Raw genomic sequence first — 22,655 nt, 5'->3', positions numbered from 1 at the left:
GGGCATTCCCTTCCTAATTGCATCCGCAATGCTATGTGTGAATGTTTTGTGACCACAATTGCAGTCTCAAAACACTTGCAAATGGCCACCCTCTTCAAGAGGGTGGTAATGCAGTCGCGATTTCGAAGGGGTCCCCAGGCTACCCCTTCCACTTTGTGACTGTGTCTAAAAATATTTTTTGAGGGCCGGCAGTGGTCCCAGGGACTGCCCAGCGGCGTGCTGTTATTTTCGAGTAGGTAAATGCCAGGACATGTTTTCTGTCTATTTTACGCTTATAATCTGTTTTAATGGTCATACTTTTGAGACCTCTGCAACTCCCTCGCCTCCTACTTCCACAACAAGATCGCGGACATACACAACAGCTTCAGCGCTCAACCAACGCACGCCACAACAGAACCACCGCCCCCCACCACCACCCTCCGCGCCTGGACCCCGATCAGCACCGACGACACCATCCGGACAATGAACTCCATCCACTCCGGTTCTCCCACCGACCCCTGCCCTCACCACGTCTTCAACAAGGCCGACGCTGTCATCGCACCACACCTGAAAGACATCATCAACATCTCCTTCGACACCGCCACCTTCCCCGAGAGCTGGAAGCACACCGAACTCAGTGCCCTACTAAAGAAACCAACAGCGGACCCCACCGAACTCAAGAACTACCGCCCCATCTCGCTGCTCCCGTTTCCTGCCAAAGTCATCGAGAAGACAGTCAACAAGCAGCTGGCCGCCTTCCTCGAGACGAACGGATCCCTCGACCCGTCACAGTCGGGCTTCAGGGCCAACCACAGCACCGAGACCGCCCTCATCGCTGCCACCGATGACATCCGGGCCCTGCTCGACAACATAGAAACAGCGGCCCTCATCCTCCTGGACCTCTCCGCGGCATTCGACACCGTCTGCCACCGCACCCTAGTGCAGCGACTCAGCAACGTCGGAATCCAGGAGAAGGCACTGGAGTGGATCGTCTCCTTCCTCGCCGGAAGAACCCAGAGAGTCCGCCTACCACCGTTCAGATCAGAAGCCTCCGAAGTCATCTGCGGCGTCCCTCAGGGCTCGTCGCTCAGCCCAACCCTCTTCAATGTCTACATGAGCCCCCTCGCGGCCATCGCACGCCAACACAACCTCAACATCATCTCCTACGCCGACGACACACAGCTGATCCTCTCCCTGACCAACGACCCCGCCTCCGCCAGAACCAACCTGCACGAAGGGATGAAAGAAGTAGCCGAGTGGATGACGACCAGCCGCCTGAAACTGAACGCAGACAAGACGGAAGTCCTCATCCTGGGCCCCTCACCCTCCGCTTGGGACGACTCCTGGTGGCCCTGGGCACCGCACCCAAACCGACAGACCACGCACGCAACCTGGGCTTCATCCTGGACTCCTCCCTCTCCATGACCAGACAAGTCAACGCAGTCTCCTCGTCTTGCTTCAATATCCTGCGCATGCTACGCAAGATCTTCCGGTGGATCCCCACCGACACCAGGAAGACGGTCACCCAGGCCCTCGTCACCAGCCGCCTGGACTACGGCAACGCCCTCTACGCCGGAACCACCGCCAAGCTCCAGAAGAGACTCCAGCGAATCCAGAACGCCTCAGCCAGACTCATCCTCGACATCCCCCGACGCAGCCACATCTCCGGACATCTGAGAGACCTGCACTGGCTCCCCGTCAACAAGAGAATCACCTTCCGCCTCCTCACCCACGCACACAAAGCCCTACACGACCAAGGCCCAAGTTACCTCAACAGCCGCCTCAACTTCTACACCCCCACACGCCACCTCCGTTCGACCAGCCAAGCCCTCGCCGCCGTCCCCCGCATATGAAGAGCCTTCTCCCACCTGGCCGCCAAGACTTGGAACTCCCTCCCGACCCACCTCCGCCTGACCCAAGACCACCTCGCCTTCAGGAAGCAGCTCAAGACCTGGCTGTTCGAGCAGTAGCGGACCCCCCCTCTAGATGCGCCTTGAGACCCTCCGGGTGAGTAGCGCGCTATATAAATGCAATGATTGATTGATTGAAGATCTTCCAACCCCAGGTGGACAAAAGGTTCCAGAACCACCATGTTAAGGACCAAGTACCATTTTCAGCATGGACCTCTGCTGCCAAACGGTGCAATTTTTGAATAGCCAAGTGTATAGTTGGAGCAGAATCGGGTATATACACGCAGCAGGAGCTGCCAATCACGCGGCATCCTCCTCCTCGGTCAGCCAGGATGACGTCAAGCACCATTCGATTTTGAAGCGAAACGAGCCTCGTAGCCTGAAGCTCTCCAGTCAGATTAGTTAAAATACCAGCAGAGATTTGAACTACATTTTCCACTACTCTAGACAGGCGTCTAACTTCCCTGCTGGTAAAAATAGGACCCCATATAGGGAAGAGGCCTTTTGCTAGATCTACGAATTGTTCCAGGGCAGTGTCGGTCTGATCTGTGCTATCAGTATCCAAACTCCTACTAACTCGTATAGGGCTGAATTCCTTTTTATTAACTGATGATCTTTATGATAATTTGAAGGGGCTGTGTATACTTGGGGGTAAAGGAAAGATAGATAGCAATGCCCCGCCCATCCTCGAGGAAGCCAAGTGTAAGCATTTTCACCACACACAAAGTATACATTAGGGGGAGTAATCAGTTACACCTACTATTTCCTACCTTAACATGTCCTTTACCCTCAATACAAAATGAAGCAGAACTATTCAAAATGGGAACCGGCATGGCCTTATTCTGTTGTAACTACCATTCCCTCCTGAGGCGTGAGCCGGGAGGTTGCTGTTTTGTTTGTTAAAATCTTCATTTGCACGTTTTTAGTAGCTGTTCTTGCAGCTTTTTAACGCACTTTTTTTGCTGAATCTTACATGGCTGAATACTAGCTCAGGGGCACTCAGCTTGAAAACGAAGCTGTGTAGCACGCACAGGTTATCTCCTCCGCCCGAATAAGAAGCGGTGGGGGTATTTTCTGCCCGTTTCCTTCCTGCTCGCAAGTTAGATAGCTGCCTCCCCGTCACCAAGACCCTCATTCCCCGCAGCTGATTGGAACGCTGTTCAGGGTGATAGAATCGACTTTGGCGGCCATCTTAGAGTGGGGTAGCCTTCAAAGGCACCGATTGGCCACTATATAAGGGATAGCGTGGCATTGGTTCTCTAATTCTGTTGTAACTACCATTCCCTCCTGAGGCGTGAGCCGGGAGGTTGCTGTTTTGTTTGTTAAAATCTTCATTTGCACGTTTTTAGTAGATGTTCTTGCAGCTTTTTAAGGCACTTTTTTTGCTGAATCTTACATGGCTGAATACTAGCTCAGGGGCACTCAGCTTGAAAACGAAGCTGTGTAGCACGCACAGGTTATCTCCTCCGCCCGAATAAGAAGCGGTGGGGGTATTTTCTGCCCGTTCCCTTCCTGCTCGCAAATAAGATAGCTGCCTCCCCGTCACCAAGACCCTCATTCCCCGCAGCTGATTGGAACGCTGTTCAGGGTGATAGGATCGACTTTGGCGGCCATCTTAGAGTGGGGTAGCCTTCAAAGGCACCGATTGGCCACTATATAAACGGAAGACCATGTCTCCGCGCAGCGGAGGCGATCAGCGGACGCGCCGGACCTGCGCCGGAGTCGTGCCAGAGTCCTGCCCGTCTGCGCCCGTCCGCGACCAGGACGCGATCGCAGACGCAGGTACTGCTGTACTTGGCACCCCTCCTTTTGTGACCTATGACAGCGCTAGGCTTAAATCTCTACGGCCCATACACTGCATTCTGCCATCTACTCATAACACCACCGACAGGCTGTTCTTTCCATTTATAAAATGTCTCTTAGAACAACCCGACAATGGAAAGCATGATTGCCTCCTCCAGCAGAAAACTCTGCCACTGGCACATTTAAAGGCCGGCCTGTTAAACTGTCGGTCTCTAGTCAAACATTCTCTGGATGTATTTCACACCCTGGAAGAGGATAAATGGGACCTGTTGTTTCTTACCGAGACATGGCTTAGAGACGACACTAACCCCGCGATACATTTAGCTATTCCATCTGGCTACAGTATACTATGTGCCAACAGACAAAGCTCACACCCTGGGGGTGGAGTGGCCATTATATACAGATCCCAGTGGACCATCTCTTCGTTCCCCTTTATCCAGTCAGAACGTATCGAAGCACTCCCTTTTTGAATTTAAATTTCTCCCAATTTTACTTTTTCGGGTCTCTTGGCCTATCGACCACCGAACTCTAAACCAGTTCACCTTCCTGCTTTTTTAGATCTTAGTCTACAAGCCTCATTGCGATACGCCAATTTCTCTCTTCTCTGGGATTTTAATCTCCATGTTGATAATCCTGAGGATACTACCGCTATCAACTTTTTATCTACTTTGGCAGATGGCGGACTGATTCAACATATTAGCGGCCCCACTCACAAAGCGGGTCACACCCTTGACCTTATTTGTACCAACTTGAAAGGAGTAGAGGTCTCTGAACCAGTTCCAATAGTATGGTCAGATCACTTGCTTGTCCCTTTTACATTCCCTTGTCATCCTATAAATAGACACATTCGTCCAAACAACTAGGCAGAAACTGGAGCAAGATTTCCTCTGAGAGTCTTGCGCCTCGTCTTTTATCGCTTGATTTTTCAGACACAAGTCTAGATCTTGACACACGGCTGATCAACATTAATGATCGGATTACCTTGGTAATCAACCAAATCGCCCCAGTCAGGCCTATAAAAACGTATCGCTCAGCTCCTACGGCCCCATGGTACTCGAACGATCTCAGAGAGCTTAAATCGGAATGTAAACGTCTTGAGAGACGTTGGAGAATTACCTTCTCTCCTGACCGTAAAAGCATTTATAAAAATGCTCAGAAAAAATATAGGAAGAAGATCATAGAACACAAAAGAACATTTTTAGAAGAAAAAATCAACCGTTCGCAAGGGTCATCTAGGGAAATATTTGAAACAGTGCGATCTTTTACGGATCCTTTAGCCCTAAAACGTCCCCCCTTGGTATCACAGATTCTCTGTGACAACCTCTCTATTTTTTTTGAAAATAAAATAGCCACCATTTATGACTCCTTTCCCAGCAATACTCAGGTTACAAAAAGTTTCTCTCCACTTCCTTCCACGGGACCAGAGTCCCTGTTCTCTGACTTTGCAGAGATCACTTTGGAACAATCACTGGCGGAACTTTCTAAAATCAAATCCGGTTCCCCGCTTGACCCCTGGCCCGCTAAGCAGTACAAATCCTTAGCACCTGTTCTCAACCCTTTCCTGAACAAGATCTGGAATGATTCACTTAAATTGGGACTTTTCCCTGACACCTGGAAACAGGCACGACTAGTTCCTATAATTAAGAAGTCTAACGCTGATCCTAGTGAGCCCACTAATTACAGACCTATCTCGCTGCTACCGGCTCCTGCTAAAGTCCTTGAAAGACTCGCTCAACAACAACTAGCGAGCTTTCTCGAAACATCCGGTGCGTTTCATGACTCTCAGCACGGCTTTAGGCCAGGATATAGCACTGAGTCGGCACTCATTGAGATGTCTGATGCTGTTAGATGGAGATTGGACGAGGGATCAAGAGCGGTGTTGGTGCTGTTGGATCTTTCAGCAGCGTTCGACACCGTCTCCCACCCCCTCCTCCTAGAACGGTTGCGTTCAAAGGGTATCCAGGGCACAGCCTTAGGATGGATATCATCTTTTCTGTCCAACCGTACCCAGGCGGTGTTTACCCCCCCTTTCACCTCAGAAAGCCGCCCGCTTCGGTGGGGAGTCCCACAAGGCTCCTCGCTGAGTCCGCTTTTATTTAATGTATATTTTTCCCCTCTTTTTGATATCATTGCCCAAACAGGTATAATAGTCACCTCCTATGCTGATGATATCCAGCTTTTGTTTTCATATAACAGCATTACTCCCACTACTTTTGATCCCTTAAAAAACTGCCTACGAACTATTGCCCAGTGGATGGATAGTAATTTCCTAAGGCTAAATGCAGGTAAAACGTAGGTCCTCTTTTTCCACCAACCTACACCTCTCGATCCTAATATCTGGTGGCCTCTGGATTTAAGCGCTCCTCCTCTTCCCAATGACTCTGTGAAAAATCTAGGAGTTAGATGGGACTCTAACCTTTCAGTCTCCCATCAAGTTCACACAGTCTCAGCTGCATGCCAAGCTAAGATCCGAATGATAAAAAAGTTTATTCACTTTCTGCCCAGTAACACCAGGAAGATCGTGGTACAGGCACTAGTCACCTCTCACCTTGACTATGCCAATGGCCTGTACACCAGCTTGTCTGTAGGGCTCTGTCATCGCCTCCAGACAGTTCAGAATGCTGCGGTGCGACTGGTCAGCGGTATCCCCTTACGTGAGCATATAGCGCCTCACCGTCGTGAACTACATTGGCTACCGGTCCAAAAAAGGGCAGAATTCAAAGCTCTGATCCTAGCTCATCGTGCCTTGTGAGGCAAGGGCTCCGCCTATCTTGCCATGTGCCTGATTCCTTATAACAACTCCAGGACTATACGCTCCTCTTCAAAAAACTTTCTCACTGTTCCTAGATTTAGGAAATCTCGTTCCGGTGGAAAATCTTTCCCCGTACTGACGGCAGCTCTCTGGAATAAATTACCCAATGCCATTCGGTTGATCGAGGAGGAACAACCCTTCCGGAGAGCCATAAAAACCCACCTGTTCTGTTGATTGTTATCTTTAACATCCTTCTATGCAGTATGAAGTTACACAGAAGCGCTGGGACACCCCGTTGGGGTAGCTGTGCGCGATACCAAAATACACTAAATAAATAAATAAATAAATATCATCTGTAACATTATGATCCTGGAAGTGCTGAAAATATTGTGTGGAGTTGAAGCATTCAAAATCGAACATTTCTTCCTTCAGCCAGGTAGCATTTTCATGGGTGGTATATATATTCATGCATGCAGCCGGGTCTAAGGACCCTTCTCCCTCATTCCCTAATGGGTCAAATCCCTGATGCTGTTCTATATATCTCAAAATGGCTTCATAGTCCTAGTCAGTATATCTTTTAGGTTCAGCCACATAATGCAAATACATCAAAGACAACAATTGGAACCAGGCTTCACAGCTTGCTAGATGTGATAATGGTAAGGAAATGAATAAGTCATGACGATGCATTACAGACGGCAAGAGGCCGCACACCCAACCATTTGTGGTGTTAGTGGCACTATGGGCCTGATGCAACATTTCAATAAATACATTTAATTTATACGTTTCTCGGTGTCTTTCCTTATGGGGAAGCAAAGTATAAAAGAAGTGCTCTGGGGGAACTGTAGTGGTACCTAACACCTTATGCATAGGATACTGAAATTCTAAATACACGAACACACTCATTAATATTACGATTATCACAGTAATGGTTACCACAAAGGCTATCTTTATTTTGATAGCCCAACCAGAGAACATAGGGACATTGTCGAGAAAAGGCCGGGGTGCAAGGGGCCGTTCATCTTCAAAGGCAACACGAGCAAAGGGATACATCCTAACTAAAAGTCCAAACACCAAACTCGGGATGAAGTATAAGCCAACTACCAGAGGGTTTCATTTTTCCTGCGTCCCTCTAGAGCCTCACAGGCAGGCTCCTATCGTTCATAAAAAAAAAAAACTCCCAAAGTGGATTCCGTTGTCACAACTCAGGCCCACAATGCAACACAGTCTTTCTTTCTGAACAGAGCAACACAACAGTTCCAAGCTCTCAACGGGTTCAGTCCAGTGTCTCGCTCAGTACCGCAGTAAAGAGCTAATTCGGGCCTGCAGCTCAAGTCTTTACCTATCTCCCTGCATCCGGACCTGGGGTACTGCGTCGTCTTCGGGGCCGTAAGTTGTATCTGAGGTGGCCAGGTTGTTCCTGATCATGAAACAACACGGCAGCAGAAACATTCGGTGCAACAATTCTCATGGGCCTCTGAAGGATCAGCCTCTTTAACGGATTCTGGGGTAGAGGCTGATTCAGCTGCCTGGGGCACAGATGATCCTTCCCCTTGCCCGCACTCAAGGGCGTCGGAGAAAGGCACAAAACTTGAACTCCGCTCTCCCTCCTGTGTTAGAACTCCTTCTCGGTTCTGCTGATCAAAGGGAAGCAGAAAAGGTCATTTCTTCAAATGGGAGACGTGAATCCAATGTTTCTTCCCGTCCACCTTCACTGCTATCCGGGTGGCCAGGAGGATTTGGTAGGGACGACTCCACCTCGGTTCCAAACTCGATTTCCGCTGGTAATTTCGGACCAGGACCCACTGTCCTGGCTCCAGGAGGTGTCCGGGACCCTCAGGCAGTGGCTGCAATACTGCTGACACCTGTTGATGAATGGAACGCAAATCTTTAGTTAAAGCGTACAGGTAATCTGTCATCATAGGATAGTCAATATCACGGAAGGACCTGGGTCTCGGGACACCCCAAACATTAGCAGGTCGACCAAAAACGACCTCGTAAGGTGACAACCCAGCTCGAGAATGGGGGGTTACTCTCAGTGACATTAAAGCTAGGGGCAACGCATCAGGCCAACTCAGGCCCGTGCTTTCTTGGATCTTTGCCAATTTTAACTTCAGGATACCATTATATTTTTCAACCAGTCCTGCGGACTGTGGATGCCGGGCTGCATGAAATGTCTGTTTTATTCGCAAACCATTACATACATGTTGTACAAGTTCTGCATTAAAATGTACCCCGTTGTCTGTCCAGATCACCCGGGGCAAACCAAATCGGAGCAAAAATTCTTTGATTAGGGCTTTTGCAGTGGCCGGGGCGGTATTATCTTTGGTTGGATATGCTTCGACCCATTTTCTAAAAGCACACACCACCACAAGCACATATTTAAGGTTGTTCACTCTCTCCAGCCGGATATAATCCATTTGTATCACCTCAAACGGTAGGGAAGGGGTGCAAAATTCCCATTGAGAACTGACTCCCTCCCCCCCCGGATTATGCTGCAAGCAAACCATGCAGTACTTCACCACATGTGCAGCAATTTTGGGAATATTCGAATTGTTCCATACGGGGTCTAAAAGTGCACAGATACCTTTCGCACCAATATGAGCGGGACCGTGAGCCATAGTGACTACTGCATACACTAGTGCATTTGGCAGCAGCCATCGCTGTTTTTCTGTTAAATCAATCCAGCAGTTATTTTTATTTAATCTCCCTATTTCTTGTTCCCATTGCATCATTTCATCAGGGGTAGCCTCTTTCTGTAATTCTCAAACACTGTTGTCTCTGACACCCACCTTGCAGAAGCACTGGGAAACATAGTGGACAATTTTGTTTGTGCTGTTTCTTTTGCTACCTGGTCAGCAAAGGCATTTCCCTCCCCTGTGGTATCAATGATTTTTTTATGCGCACTACACTTGATAATGGCCACCTTCTCTGGTAATGTTAATGCGTTCAACAGCCGTTCAATCAGGGGGCCATGTTGTATTCTCTGACCATGGGAAGTGAGAAACCCTCGCTCTTTCCACAGACACCCAAAACTATGAGCTGTCTGTGAAAATATTTACTCTTAAGCCTTCACTCAATTTGCATGCTCTTAACAGGGCTATTAGTTCAGCTGCTTGCGCTGAATGATAGGAAACCCGAGATGCCTCCACTATGGTTCTGAGGGTCGTGATGACGTATGCAGCTGTTGTCGTGCCATCTGGTAATTTAAAACATGAGCCATCCACATACAACTCTCCTTGGGGGTCAGATAAAGGAGTGTCTGTGAGGTCTACTCGTCCCTTCGTTTCCTCTTCAGTCCGAAATATACAATCATGGACAGCGTCCTTTTGATCATTCGAAGGGAGGGGTAGTAATGTGGCCGGGTTAAGAGTGGCACATCGCTTGATAGTAATGTGAGGTGCAAATAAAGTTAATTCATAGCTGGTCAATCGTGCATTCGTAAGGTGCTGGGTTTTTGTTCCATTCAACAATATATCCACAGCATGCAGTACCATTACTGTGAGGTCAGTATTTAAAACAATTCCCTCCGACTGTCGAATGGCCACCGCCACAGCAGCAGAAGCCCTTAGACAGCTAGGAAGGGCTCTGGCGACATTATCCAATACTGCAGAGAAATACGTACACGATCGTTGTTTTCACCCGAAACCTTGTGTCAACACTGTAAGCGAACAACCGTCCACCTCATGCACATAGAGCACAAAAGGCTTTCGGTAGTCAGTAGTACCCAAGACGGGTGCAGAACAAAGTGCAGATTTCAGAGAGTCAAAGCGTTCTAACATTCATCCGTCATGCACATCTTTGGTAGTCAAATGCAACAGAGGTTTAGCAAGAAGGGAAAAATTAAGTATCCACTGGCGACAGTAAGAAGTTATGCCAAAAAAAGCACAAACATCACGTTGAGTACAAGGCACAGACATGTTAGAAATAACAGCAATTCGTTCGGGGGTTAGTCTTCTCCATGCTTTTGACAGTAGATGACCGAGATAGGTCCCCTCGTGTTGACAATACTGAAATTTAGACAAAGACACTTTATTACCATTCGCAGCTAAATGAGTCAATAGTTTAACGGTGGCCTCTTTACAACCTTCCTCCGTATCTGAGGCCACTAATATGTCATCCACATATTGGATAAGTACATTACCAGGGGGTAGAACTAATTCATCTAACACAGCTTTCAGCGCTTGGCTATAGATACTGGGACTTTCTGTATACCCCTGAGGAGCGCGGCAAAATCTAAAGCTGCCACCAGATAATGAGAAGCCGAAAATATGACGGCTGTCAGGGTGTATTGGAATGCTAAAGAAAGCATTTTTCAAATCTGTCGCAGAGAAATATTGGGCAGTAGGAGGAATCATGGTGAGGATTGCGGTAATGTCTGGGACTACAGGATATTGGGGCACCACTATTTTATTAACCTCTCTTAAAACAATCACAAATCGATAAGTATCTTTATAATCAGGGTCACCATCTAAAGGTGCCTTCTTCAGGATCGGTAAAATGAGACTATTACAGACATTAGCAGCCGTCTCCTCCACCACTCCTTTCTTAATCAGATCATGAATAATTGCTAATAGGGCTTGCTCACCTTCCGGTGAAATTCGATACTGAGGGATACGTGGCAAATGTGCATTAGGTTTCAAAGTAATCGAAACAGGGGGTACTTTCAACAATCCCACATCTTTGTCCGCCGATGCCCAGAGAGTCTGAGGAATTTGAGAGAATTCAGGAGGGAGACGTTCATTTCTGTCAAAGCATTGAGACGTACATTTAACAGGGGGTTGCATAGTCAAATAAACACCATCAGGAGAACAGTAAATACGAGCATGACATTTCTTCAACAGGGATGTGGAATTCCTATAGCCCGACGCCCAGGACATATTGTTTGGGGTCAAGGGCAACAAGTTTGAATGTGTATTTTGTCCGTGGGACAAGTAGGCCCAACCCCCTGCAGCACAAACCCTTTGGCTGCCAGTTTGCAGTAGCACATTAAGGGCCAGGGAAGGGCACTGCCTGAAGTTAAGTTATTATTTGTGTGCCTATGTTAATGCTGTTCAAACTTGTATTTATGGTTCAATAATTGAAAGCCTTTATTATTAGGGTGAGTGCTCTAAGTAAAGGTAAGTTCTGATCGCACTACTGACAGTGGTTACAGTATAAAAATGTGTACTCACAGTTTCAAAGTTTAGCAATATGAGGCTATGCATAATGCTCCCAGAATGCTCTCTGATTAGATGCAAATATTTGCAGAAGCTTGAGAGCAAGATTAATGACTCTTTGCTTTCAATATAAAGGGTTCCTAAATAAATGAAAGTAGGCAAAAAAAACACATTTTGCTAAACTACTGTGAAATTTCAGGTACCGTTTTTTTGCAGCATCATTTAGTAAAATGTGTTGATGCATGCTAGTATTTCGCAAAAATATTCATATTGGAAAATCAGTGTAACCAGTTTCAATAAGATTATGAGAAACATAAGAATAAACAAGCATTGGCAAAGCCAGTAGGTCTGAAATTAGTGATCAGCTTTTTAGTTTTGCCAATACGTGACTTGTTTTGCCATGGTTTTTGTAAAGCCTTCTTCATGTGAGAGCTGCCAGGCCCTCACCATTATAACAAACATTGGCAAAAGCAACAAAAAAATGGGTCTAAAAAAAGCACACACTGCCACATTAGTTACTGCCACTGAACAAAACTACTTTGCGTGCCAATATACTCCTTGCGAAAGAGCTTAATGCCGTCACTCACATTGAAGCCAGCCGATACAGAGAGAGGGAGAGAGAATTTTAACAAACACAAAAGGTTGTGGTTAACCCCAGACCAAATTAGGGGCCGTATTATTAAAGAAAGTCTCAAAAGTGCACCCTAGGTATATGTCCTTGCATTAAGTGCAGCTGTATGGCTTTCGTGAATTCACAAGAATTTATAGAAGTAGGGCAAGAAATGTACTCCTGGAAAATATTTGTGAACTGCAGTTTATCATGAGCAAATTTGCATGTGTAGATTTGCTCATGCGAAAACCCGAGTGTTTGGAAGGTAATTTTTCCATCAACCACTTTTTCCTAACTCTGGAAAAAGGTTTACGTCTGCCATTGTCAGGAGTAAATTGCCAACATTTCTCAGTATGGGAAAAGATTAGAGAAGAGTTGTTGAAAACCCTTAAAAAATGCAAGTTAGTAGATTTGCACAGACTTACAGGGCATTTCAACCCTGGAACTATTGCTTACCAATACCTTCAGTCCCAGTATGTAGATCTGCAGAAACGTGGCAACATAAAGGGATTGCTAGTATTCAAAAACTGCTATGGTATGAGCCCTGGCATAATCAGAGAGGCTCAGCGGTATTCGTACAAGCGCCGAGATGCCTCCGGGTAGTCGTGCGCTATGCAAGTACCTCTACATACATTTACATAACAGCTCTTATATAATGAGATTGCTGCCATAATTTGTCGCCAAACCACATGGCACCAAAGGGACAAGTGGTTTTTGTTACAGGACAAGTAGATTTATGAAGCAACTTGCCCCATGGACAAGTAGATATTTTAATAAATTCCACACCCCTGTTCAATATATCTAATCCTAACAAATTCTCACCACAATTAGAAGTGAGCAAAAAGGGAGAATCTACAGTAATTGGACCAATGGTAAATGGAAGAGGTTTAGAAACTGGGCTCACTACGGGGATTCCTGAGAAACCCACTGACACATTGTTTTGCCCAGACAGAGCAGCCCCTGGGGCCAGTGAATGAGCAACGGAACTATTCATTGCTCTAGTATCCACTAGAAACTTCTCAGACGTCCCCATCAATTGCCCGCTCACATAAGGCCCCAGTTGGTCGACTGTATCTGGCCCCTGCTCTGGCCATGGCTGTCTCATGCGTAACCATCCTCCTCAAATCCTCCTTCCTGATAGTTTGCATTGTAATACTGCCTCCCTTGGGGATCATCAAAGTAATTCCTTCCTGACTCACCACCGGACGTGTCCCCGCATCTCATGCTATTTCGATCGGTACCACCTCGTCCCCTTCCTCTTCCTCTTGACAGACCGCCTCTAGTGTATAACACTGGACACTGAGCTCGCCAGTGTCCTTCCTGCCTACAATAAGAACACTGATTTATCCCTATTTCAGCAACTGGACCCGTTCCTCACAACACTCTGGTCTTCAAATCCTTAACTTTTTTATCAGACTTGTCCTTGCTCTCATTTTTCCGATGTTCATAATATTGACCCATTCTGAGTATAACGGAAGGGGTGGAGGTGGTCCGCGTACTTTCGGCAGCCTGCAATCGTGCCATTATCTCAGGCAGCAAATTAGTGACAAATCTGTTTACGAATAGCCGTATACCACCCTCCGTCGACAGATCCTGACCACTGAAATTAATGAATACTTTCTCAAACCGAGTAAAGAAATCAGACACATTTTCGTCCTTTTTCTGTTTACAAGCCGTCAGCTTATCCCAATCCACCTTACGTGGAGGAATAAGGGTTTGCATATATGTTATAATACGAGCAGGTATAGCTAAGATCTCTGCTTGAGGCTTATCACCCGGTTTCCGGTCTCTGTCCCAATCTTTAATTTGGTCCCATGTTCCACCAAAATCAGCAACATGGTCTTGCTCATGCACTTGTCTCCATATATCTACCGGGATCAATAGGCCGAAAAATAACTCAATGTCAGCAAGGGTCATAACAGCCGAATTAGCTGCCTCAGTAAGTTCTTTGTAATAATCCGTAGGATTCTTACGGGGGTCAGGAAGCTAGGCTTTTAACCTTGCTTCTCTTCCAAGGGGTATAAACCCACTGTTCTTGAAAACGTGTCGTGTCACATAACTCTTATCCGCCTGTAATTGAAATTGTCTATCAGTTTGTTCAATATTCTTCTCTACTTTTGCTTTCTCATATGCCACAGCCTTTTGCGTAATTGTCTGACGGGATTTGATTTTTTCCTAATTTCTCCTCTCGCATTCGCCGTCGTTTTGCTTCCTTTAACCATAGGGTCAAAGAGTCGAACATTGCCTGACGGCTCCTTTTGGCGAACAATTTATTTTGCAAATAATTAATTTTTCTTTCATCAAAAGACCCCGTTAAGGGCCATTGCAATTCCTGATTATCTTTGGTGTACTTCTGATGAAGATCAGAAAAATGGTCAGGCGATTTAGTCGATGTTTCTTAAGTAATTTTGCCCGGCGTTAAACGCCTCTAATACCATACGAAGTTTATCAAATAAAGAGGCAGGCGCTGGAGACAGGAAGACAGGAAACAAGTTTTATTCCGACGGAGCAGAACACATCAGATCGGACAACAAGGTATCGTCTCGAGGTGCTCTCTAACAGCCTCTCTGAGGCCTGGCCTTTTATACACTGGTTTATGACATGTGACCGCTCTTTATTACAATAAAGACATTGTGAAGTAACGAAAAAGACATCCCTGGTACCCCCCAGTTCCGGCTCATTCCAACACGTGGCTACAGTAGAGGTCCTCACCCCCCATACAATAGGAGGGGGCTATCACGCAGCTGAGTGTTCCGCCGATTCCTTTGGAATGTGTGCGCCTGATCGAATCTCAGGGGGTGGGGAGGTCATGATCAATAGTAGCTCCTTTGAAGAGGGGCGAGTGCATACAGTAGTGGGCAATAAACTGTATCCTCAGGCTAAGGGATGACCAGCGGTCCGTGCAGACAATCGGGCTCAGAGGAAGGGGTCATCAAAGGAGAGATATTCATGAAAGGAAGGATCGGTGTGGACAATCGAGCGTAGAGTAAGGGTTTATCAAAAGAGGGGTATTCATGGAAGGAAAGGAGGTGTTGGTCAGGCGCGGGGTGTGATTCCCAGAGACAGAGTCATGCGGAAGGGGAGGGTTCATGACTTGTGCATGTGAGAGCGGGGGCATCCAGGGTGCATGGGGGATGCTTGCAGGGTCAGGGAAGTGTGCTGACGATCGATCGTGAACAGGGAGACCATGGTACCTAAAATGGCTGTCGTGTACGTGCGTGCATGGGTCTATGCTGGCGGGATAACACAGTCAGTGTTTCGCGATATCCATTCTGCTTACAACAAGGGGTACAGTGAACACAAATGAACGCCGCTTATGTGCATATACATTGCCATTTTTAACAGTTGCCGCTTTTTAACATAAGCTAGTTCATTTCGGTGTTTACCCCAACTGACGGAGTGTACACATAGCCATGTGTGGCCAATGAAATAGCGTTTGTCAATACTAGCAGATTGCGTGTAACCATATGCAGTCGATACGATTAGCGGAATGCGGTACATATGAATTTACATTTGTTGGGTTATTCATACAAGTCTAGAGATCGGCATAATACTTAGTCGGGGTCAATCAAGAAAAAGGTTCCGACACATTATAGAATCAGGTTCTGACTTTCTCTCCGGTGACATCAACATACAGTAAAAAGTGCTCTGATACCTTCGGGTCTTATCAGTGCTATATGAGACTTTTGGAAAACTAAATACATGAGTGACCGATGAAACATTTTTGAAAGCAATACAAAAATGGTTGAGGGAGGAATTCAGTTCGATACAAGCAATTAGTCAAGGGGTGGGTAGAAAGTTCAGGAAGGGGGGTCTTCGTCACAATGTCTTTTTAACAGCGAGCCATCACTGGTAGGCTCTGGTAGTCCGTCTTCTTTCGTTGGCGCTGTTGAGCACCGGCGGTGGAGCTATAGGTCCAGCTCGGATCCATCCTTACGCGTTGCAGGGTGCGAACAGTCCTCTGCTGTTAGATCACAGTCCTGTTTCCTAACCGATCTTCTTAGGGGTGCCTCATGCTGGGCACCTGCGTGTCTTTCTTCTTCCGTGGCAAAACCTTATTCTATCTAAATGCTGCTCTTCTTTTCTGAGTCAAAAGTTATGCGAAAAGGGTGATGTTGTTGAATAATCGAGGGAAGAGAGGGCGGAGTGGGATCAGATCTTTGAACACACCAAGGGACCAAGGGAGCAAAAGACGACGAGCAGGCAGGCCCATCAGTCGGGCTCAAAAGGGACGGGGACTTCAGGCTCGAGCGGGTCAGCAAATCGAGGGCTTCAAGGCAGCCCTTCATTCCTTCATCTGCCGAGTTTGAGAGTGGTGCCTCGTCTCGCGTCTCGTTGCTCTGCGACTCCACCTTTGGTTGAGGTCACACGTGCGTCATGATCTGTGGCCAGGCTGTGCGTCACGTCCAGCTCCTCTCCTCCGGTGATTGTATCTTTGAATGGGTACAAAACAAGTTTTAGAAAAACTGGCAGGAGAAGACATTTATACATCTCAATTCCATCCCCACTCCTAAGTAGGTGGGGGATAGGTTCATCGGTCACAGTCAGAAGTCATCACTTATGGAGTATGTAGGAGGGCATTTCCACTGAATTCGTAAGCCTATTTGGCGTTCATTCGTGACGTACGTGGAGAGAAATCGGACTCCCATCGACAGTGTATTCTATCAAACTCGAAATCGAGTACTGACAATCTTACATTTCCCTTCGGGGTCGGCTAACTCTTGCAAGCAGGGGGGGTTATCATCATGAGAGGGGGGCAGAGGCTAAACATGCTTTTCTTGGGGAGCGACGGTTAATCAAGGTCATCAATTACGCTTCGGGGATAGCTGATATGGAGCTGGGGTCAATCGGGAGAAGCGAGGACGTGTTGGACAGGGAGCTGGGGTCAATCGGGAGAAGCGAGGACGCTTTGGACATCTGCACTTAAGTGCAGAGGGGTGGGGCAATCTGGGCATTGGGATTGCATTTCTAACGAACTAAAAAACAGAAGACCATTGACGTTATAGTCCCCCTATAAAAAGGCCAGATTAGGGGACATCAGTCGTCTTACCTGTCCTTTCTTTCATTACCAACTCGGGTTCTATCGTTTTGCAGAAAGGAGAGGTAGTAATATGGCAAGTTACAATCGTTTTAGTTCCTGTCAATTTTGCCGAACACGTCTGTGTTCGAAGAGACCCAATTAGGTTTGTGCCGGTGGGGCACAACGTTACCTACACAAGGGAGGAGGGAACAGGGGGACCCTCAGAGAGAGAGAGAGTCGTCCGCACTCTAAACGAACCATTCGGTACACGTATGACATGGAGAGAGAGAGAGAGAGAGAGAGAGAGAGAAACGTGTACAATAATAGGCCATTTAGTGCGCACACAACACAGAACAGCAGGGGTCAAGTAATACGGAAACACAGGCAGAGGGACGACGTAGATCCATACATTACGTACACACAAACTCAGGCGGGGGAGACAGTACATGTATTATATACAAAAATCCAAGACAAAACATAGAACAGTTATTGGTATTATATACAGAAATCCAAGACAAAACATAAAACAGTTATTGGCCAAAATGATCTCTTCCTGTATGCTCTGCATCCTTAGCATCCTAAGCTCCTTTTACCTTCTTCTTCTCTTTTATCATCGGCTGCCTTCACTGGTGGCTTTGGTTGCACACACTTACACCTTTGCCAATTGGTCAAGAACTAACCTGGTCGGGCTAATGCTCACGGTGGGATTTTCGAATCATTTTTTTTTTTTAGCAAATGTGTTTCCAGGCTGAGGCAACAGTGGGTGTCAGTTGGGAGAACAATGGGGCAGCTTTGAGTTTCATGTCTATGAGGGTGCGAAAAGGAGGTAGTAGATTTTAAACATTGGCAACATTCCTAGTCCTCCAGGCGGAGGGTACTTGGGTAAACCTCACCTCGGAATATTCCTTAAACTTTCCCTATTTAGTTAAACGTAGGAATTTATTCATTAGTGCACGTCATTCTTGGTTGTATTATTCCGGGGAGTGCCTATTTAAAGTCGTCCCCCCCGCGCAGCGGGACGCGCAGTGGTGACGCCTGCGCTGTGCCGGAGTCGTGCCAGAGTCCTGCCCGTCTGCGCTCGTCCGCGCTGAGTACGGGTGGCAGGACGGGCCGGCCTCTGTCAGCATGCCTCCAGGTATGTTTAAACAGGACGACCGTTTACATTACACCTCCTTAGCACTACACGCTCTGCGTCCTTCCATTTCTACTAACTGCACTTTATGTATTTTGCCCACTCACTATTTTACATGTACTGGGTGTGGTTTTTCTACTGGCAAAATGCAGCTTTCCAAGACGCAATTAAATATAAAACATCACCGGGGAAAGAGGAAGCCTTCTAAGGGTTGTATTTCATCATCAGCCTTAGCTCCTGTCCATTTTTGGAGCCTCAATTGTAGATCGCTTCCTAAGAATAAATTCAACATCCATGATTTCATTTGTGATGAACCTCCTGATGCATTGTTCCTGACCGAGACATGGCTACATGCCAGCTCGGGTCCGGATATTGCTACAGCTATTCCTCCCAATTACGTTGTACTGCATCAGGACAGACCTTCCGGCAAAGCAGGCGGCGGAATCGCAATCATTTTTAAGTCCATCTATCAATGCAAACTGGAACAAGTACATCTTCCAGGTAGTGAGGCAGCATTATTTAAACTAAGGGTTAACCCCCGACTGACACTTTCCGGTCTGCTAATTTATCGGCCGCCCGGGAACGCAGCTTCATGGATTCCATCACTTGTTGATTGCCTATCAGCAACAGTATTGAAATCAAATAACTTCACTATCCTCGGTGACCTAAACATCCATTTAGAAGAGGCAAATAACCCCCAGAACAAAACTTTTTTATCAGACCTTGAGGTGTTTAATCTCAATCTTTGTAACTCAGGGGCTACCCACATCGCAGGCCATTTATTGGACCCCATTATTTCGACCCTTTCGTTTGATTGCACTTCATTGGCGCGTCCACTACATTGGTCTGATCACTATGCGGTACATTTTATGTTACCTCCCGGTTCTTTCTCGGTCCATGCTCATGCGGAGGAAATCTAATCGTCCTACCGCTGGGATAGGCTTGACATGGTTGCTTTCAACCTGCGTCTGACGGAGTCGATTCCGGCTTCTTTCAGTACAGATCAGGATCTAAACATTCCCATTTCCCGTTGGCTGACGGACGCTGTGACTGATCTTGCTCCCCGTGCGAGTAGCAAGCATAGATCTCTACGTCCTCCTGCACCTTGGTTTTCCGACGAGTTGAAAATCCAACGTGCTAAATGCAAAGCCTTGGAGAGGAAGTGGAGGCATTCATATTCTGCCGTTTGCAAAGTCACCTATAAAGATGAGTTAAAAATCTATCATGCAAACTGCAAACGTGCTAAGGCCACCTATATCGCCACTACTATTACGCAAACGCAAAACTGTCCTCGGACCCTCTTTGCCACGGTAAAGAAACTTACTGGAGCAGATACTATTCCTTCCTTGCCGGCTCTGAATGGTACACAGTGCAATGCCATTGCGGATTTTTTCGTATCTAAGGTTGAGGGAATCCATCAATCCCTGGCCTCCTCTTTACGGCCAACTGAGTCACCTCAACCTGATTCTTCCCGCAGTGTCTTTTTCTCTCCCACTGTATTTATTGACAACTGGTTACCATTTGATGATGCCTCCTTCCTGTCCTGTTTACATAGTATCAGGTCTGGCTCCCCTCGGGACCCAGTTCCTATGAAGATACTAAAACAACTAGACCTTGAACCACGGAGATTCCTAATGAGGCTATTAAACATCTCTCTTATTGAATCTCAAGTGGCACAGGACTGGAAACACGCCATGGTGGTTCCTCTGCTTAAAAAATCTGGTGCCGACATCACAAACCTTGCCAACTTTAGGCCTATATCCCTGCTGCCAGCGTGCTCCAAAATATTGGAACGTCATGTTAACACTCAGCTCAACGAGTTTGTTGAAAACGTGGGATATCTCCATCCATCCCAATCAGGCTTTCGCGCTAATTACTCAACTGAATCCGCACTCCTCGGGTTGACCGAGCGACTCCGACACGGTATCGATCGCGGTGAGACCTTCGCGCTTATTCTTCTTGACTTAAGCGCGGCGTTCAATACCGTGTCTCATTCCATCCTTTTGGAGTCCCTCCGCTCCCTTGGTGTTACTGGATCTGCACTTGCCTGGGTGGCCTCATTTTTGAATGAGCGCACCTTTCAGGTTTTCTCAAACAAGGCTGAATCTGCGATTTATTCTTCAACCTACGGCGTCCCTCCAGGGTCTATATTAAGCCCATTGTTGTTTAATATTTACATCCGACCTCTTGCTTCCATCGTAGAGGATGCCGGTCTGTCCATATACTCATATGCTGATGACACGCAGATTGTGTTTTCTCTTTCTGGCAGCAGGGTTCAGGAAGCTTCCGCCCTTAAAGTTGGCCTATCTCGCGTCGCAGCTTGGATGCAAGACCATCTGCTAAAGCTAAACGGCGAGAAAACGGAGGTTATTATATTAGGCAAGCACAAAGATCTATGGGGCTCTAGCCATTGGCCATGTGATATGGGTCCTCTGCCTACCCCCGTGCCTGTCGCTCGTAACCTCGGAATCTTATTTGACGACAAACTCTCGATGAGGCAGCAGGTGACTAAGGTCGCTGCAGTCTGTTTTAACACCTTACGTTGGCTGCAGAAGATCTTATGGATGCTGGCCGAATCCACCCGAAGAACAGTCGTACAGGCTCTTGTGATGTCACGGATCGACTATGGCAATGTGCTTTATCTTGGAGCGGATAAAGCAACAATCCACAAACTACAAGTGGTACAGAATTCAGCTGCTCGCCTCTTGCGTAATGTTCCACGGAGAACGTCCGCAACGCAAGCCTTACGTGATCTACACTGGCTGAGAATCTCTGAACGTGTGACCTTCAAAACACTGTGTCTTCTGTTTAAGATCCGTCAGGGTTCTGCTCCTACATATCTGCATAATCTCGCTCAGCCTTATTTACCTGGCCGTTCCTTAAGGTCTTCAAATAATGGCGATTTCCTGATCCCCAGAATTCGACTGGCAAAAATGGGAGGCCGTTCTTTTGCATATCTTGGACCAAAGATGTGGAATGCCCTCCCATTGGCATTAAAAACAGAAACTAATCTTCTGGCCTTCCGAAAAAAGTTGAAGACTTTTTTGTTTTAACTTTTTTCATCCTTTGTGATTCCTTTTAGTGTTACCTGATTTCTCTCTCCAGTCTGTCCCTGGCGCCGGGAAACCCATTGCGGGTAGCTGTGCGCAATATAAATTCAATAAAATAAATAAATAAATAAAATAAATTCTTGGTTGTATTATTCGGGGTGCCAAGCGAAGTCATATTTTGTAGTTTCCACTTCAGGCTGTCCTCCCAAGCGCTAAGTTCAGGGAGAGAAATAGTCATTGTTTGCTCGTCGTGTGTAGGCACCATAATCAAACCCCTTTTTCCCATCTCTTCGTCCGCTAGATCACCATTTTGTTTCGTACTTTAATCGGCGTTCCGATGTGACCTGCAGAAAGAGGGAAAAAGAAGGGGGGGGCGGGGGCAGCATTTAAAAACACATTAGCGCGCATAAACCCGAAAAGGCTTTTACTTACTACATACTCGGCCTATCTCCACGGGATGCAGTCCCTGCCAACTTGGCGTATAAGCCCAGGTGGGCCGTTTAGTGTGGGAGAGATGATTATCGGAAGCCTGTGGATAGCATAGGTCGCCCAAGTGTGGTATTACGGATCGTGTGCAGGGGGGAGGGGTCAGAACAAAGGGCAGTCGGTGTAAAGTGGGGGGGCAAGCTCGTGCTCTCCTTTGAGGAAGAGGGATAACCTACAGTGGTACGGGGTCGTTGTCGTTCGTACTAGGGGGGTCAGGTGGCACTCCTTCAGGGCGACTTAGGGGCATTTTAAAACAACTTTCCTGATACCGGTAGCATATAAAGTATAGGCTAAATACCAGGATCTTTAGCGGTTGCTTTAGGCTGTACAAAAATGAAAAACACATACAACAAAAAACCTGGACCGTTCATATTTGCAATATTTCTGCGTACTATACTTTTTTAACCCTTAACTAATCGAGCTGAGCCATTTCACCTGTATTTTAGTTATATCGGAAATAGTGGTCATTTATTCGAAACTTATCAATCTACGTGTGACAACTACGTTTGCTTTTTCCAAAAATCTTTAATAAGAATGTCGGTGCACAAATACGGGCCTACAACCCCGTGGGCCGGCCACGGAGCAGGCTGGAACTGTACATGTGGGGATACTTATTAGTGGAGAACCTAATGGAGTCGGTGGTCGTTGATTTCATAATAAAAAGTGCGACAAGTGCAATAAAATCATATCGAAACTTCAGTGTGAGCGAGTATCATAAGTGTTGAAATTCGAACTTTCAATAATCATGATGCGCCAA

At 46.8% G+C, this 22,655-nt stretch overlaps 1 protein-coding gene and 1 long non-coding RNA gene across 2 annotated transcripts in view; one reads left to right on the top strand and one right to left on the bottom strand.

The window, feature by feature from the left end:
* Positions 1 to 22,655, top strand: part of LOC144806251 (uncharacterized) — a 100,694-nt gene that overhangs the window by 24,488 nt on the left and 53,551 nt on the right. The gene's annotated exons all lie outside the window — the stretch shown is intronic.
* Positions 8,189 to 22,655, bottom strand: part of LOC144806253 (uncharacterized) — a 74,934-nt gene continuing 60,467 nt past the window's right edge. The window contains exon 3 of the long non-coding RNA XR_013605742.1: positions 8,189 to 8,306. This is a non-coding gene — a long non-coding RNA (uncharacterized LOC144806253). The remainder of the gene's footprint in view (positions 8,307 to 22,655) is intronic.

This window comes from Lissotriton helveticus (genome assembly GCF_964261635.1).
Source record: "Lissotriton helveticus chromosome 1_1 unlocalized genomic scaffold, aLisHel1.1 SUPER_1_unloc_57, whole genome shotgun sequence".
In the NCBI taxonomy this organism is placed as follows: Eukaryota; Metazoa; Chordata; class Amphibia; order Caudata; family Salamandridae; genus Lissotriton; species Lissotriton helveticus.
This window is presented reverse-complemented; position numbering and strand designations above follow the sequence as displayed.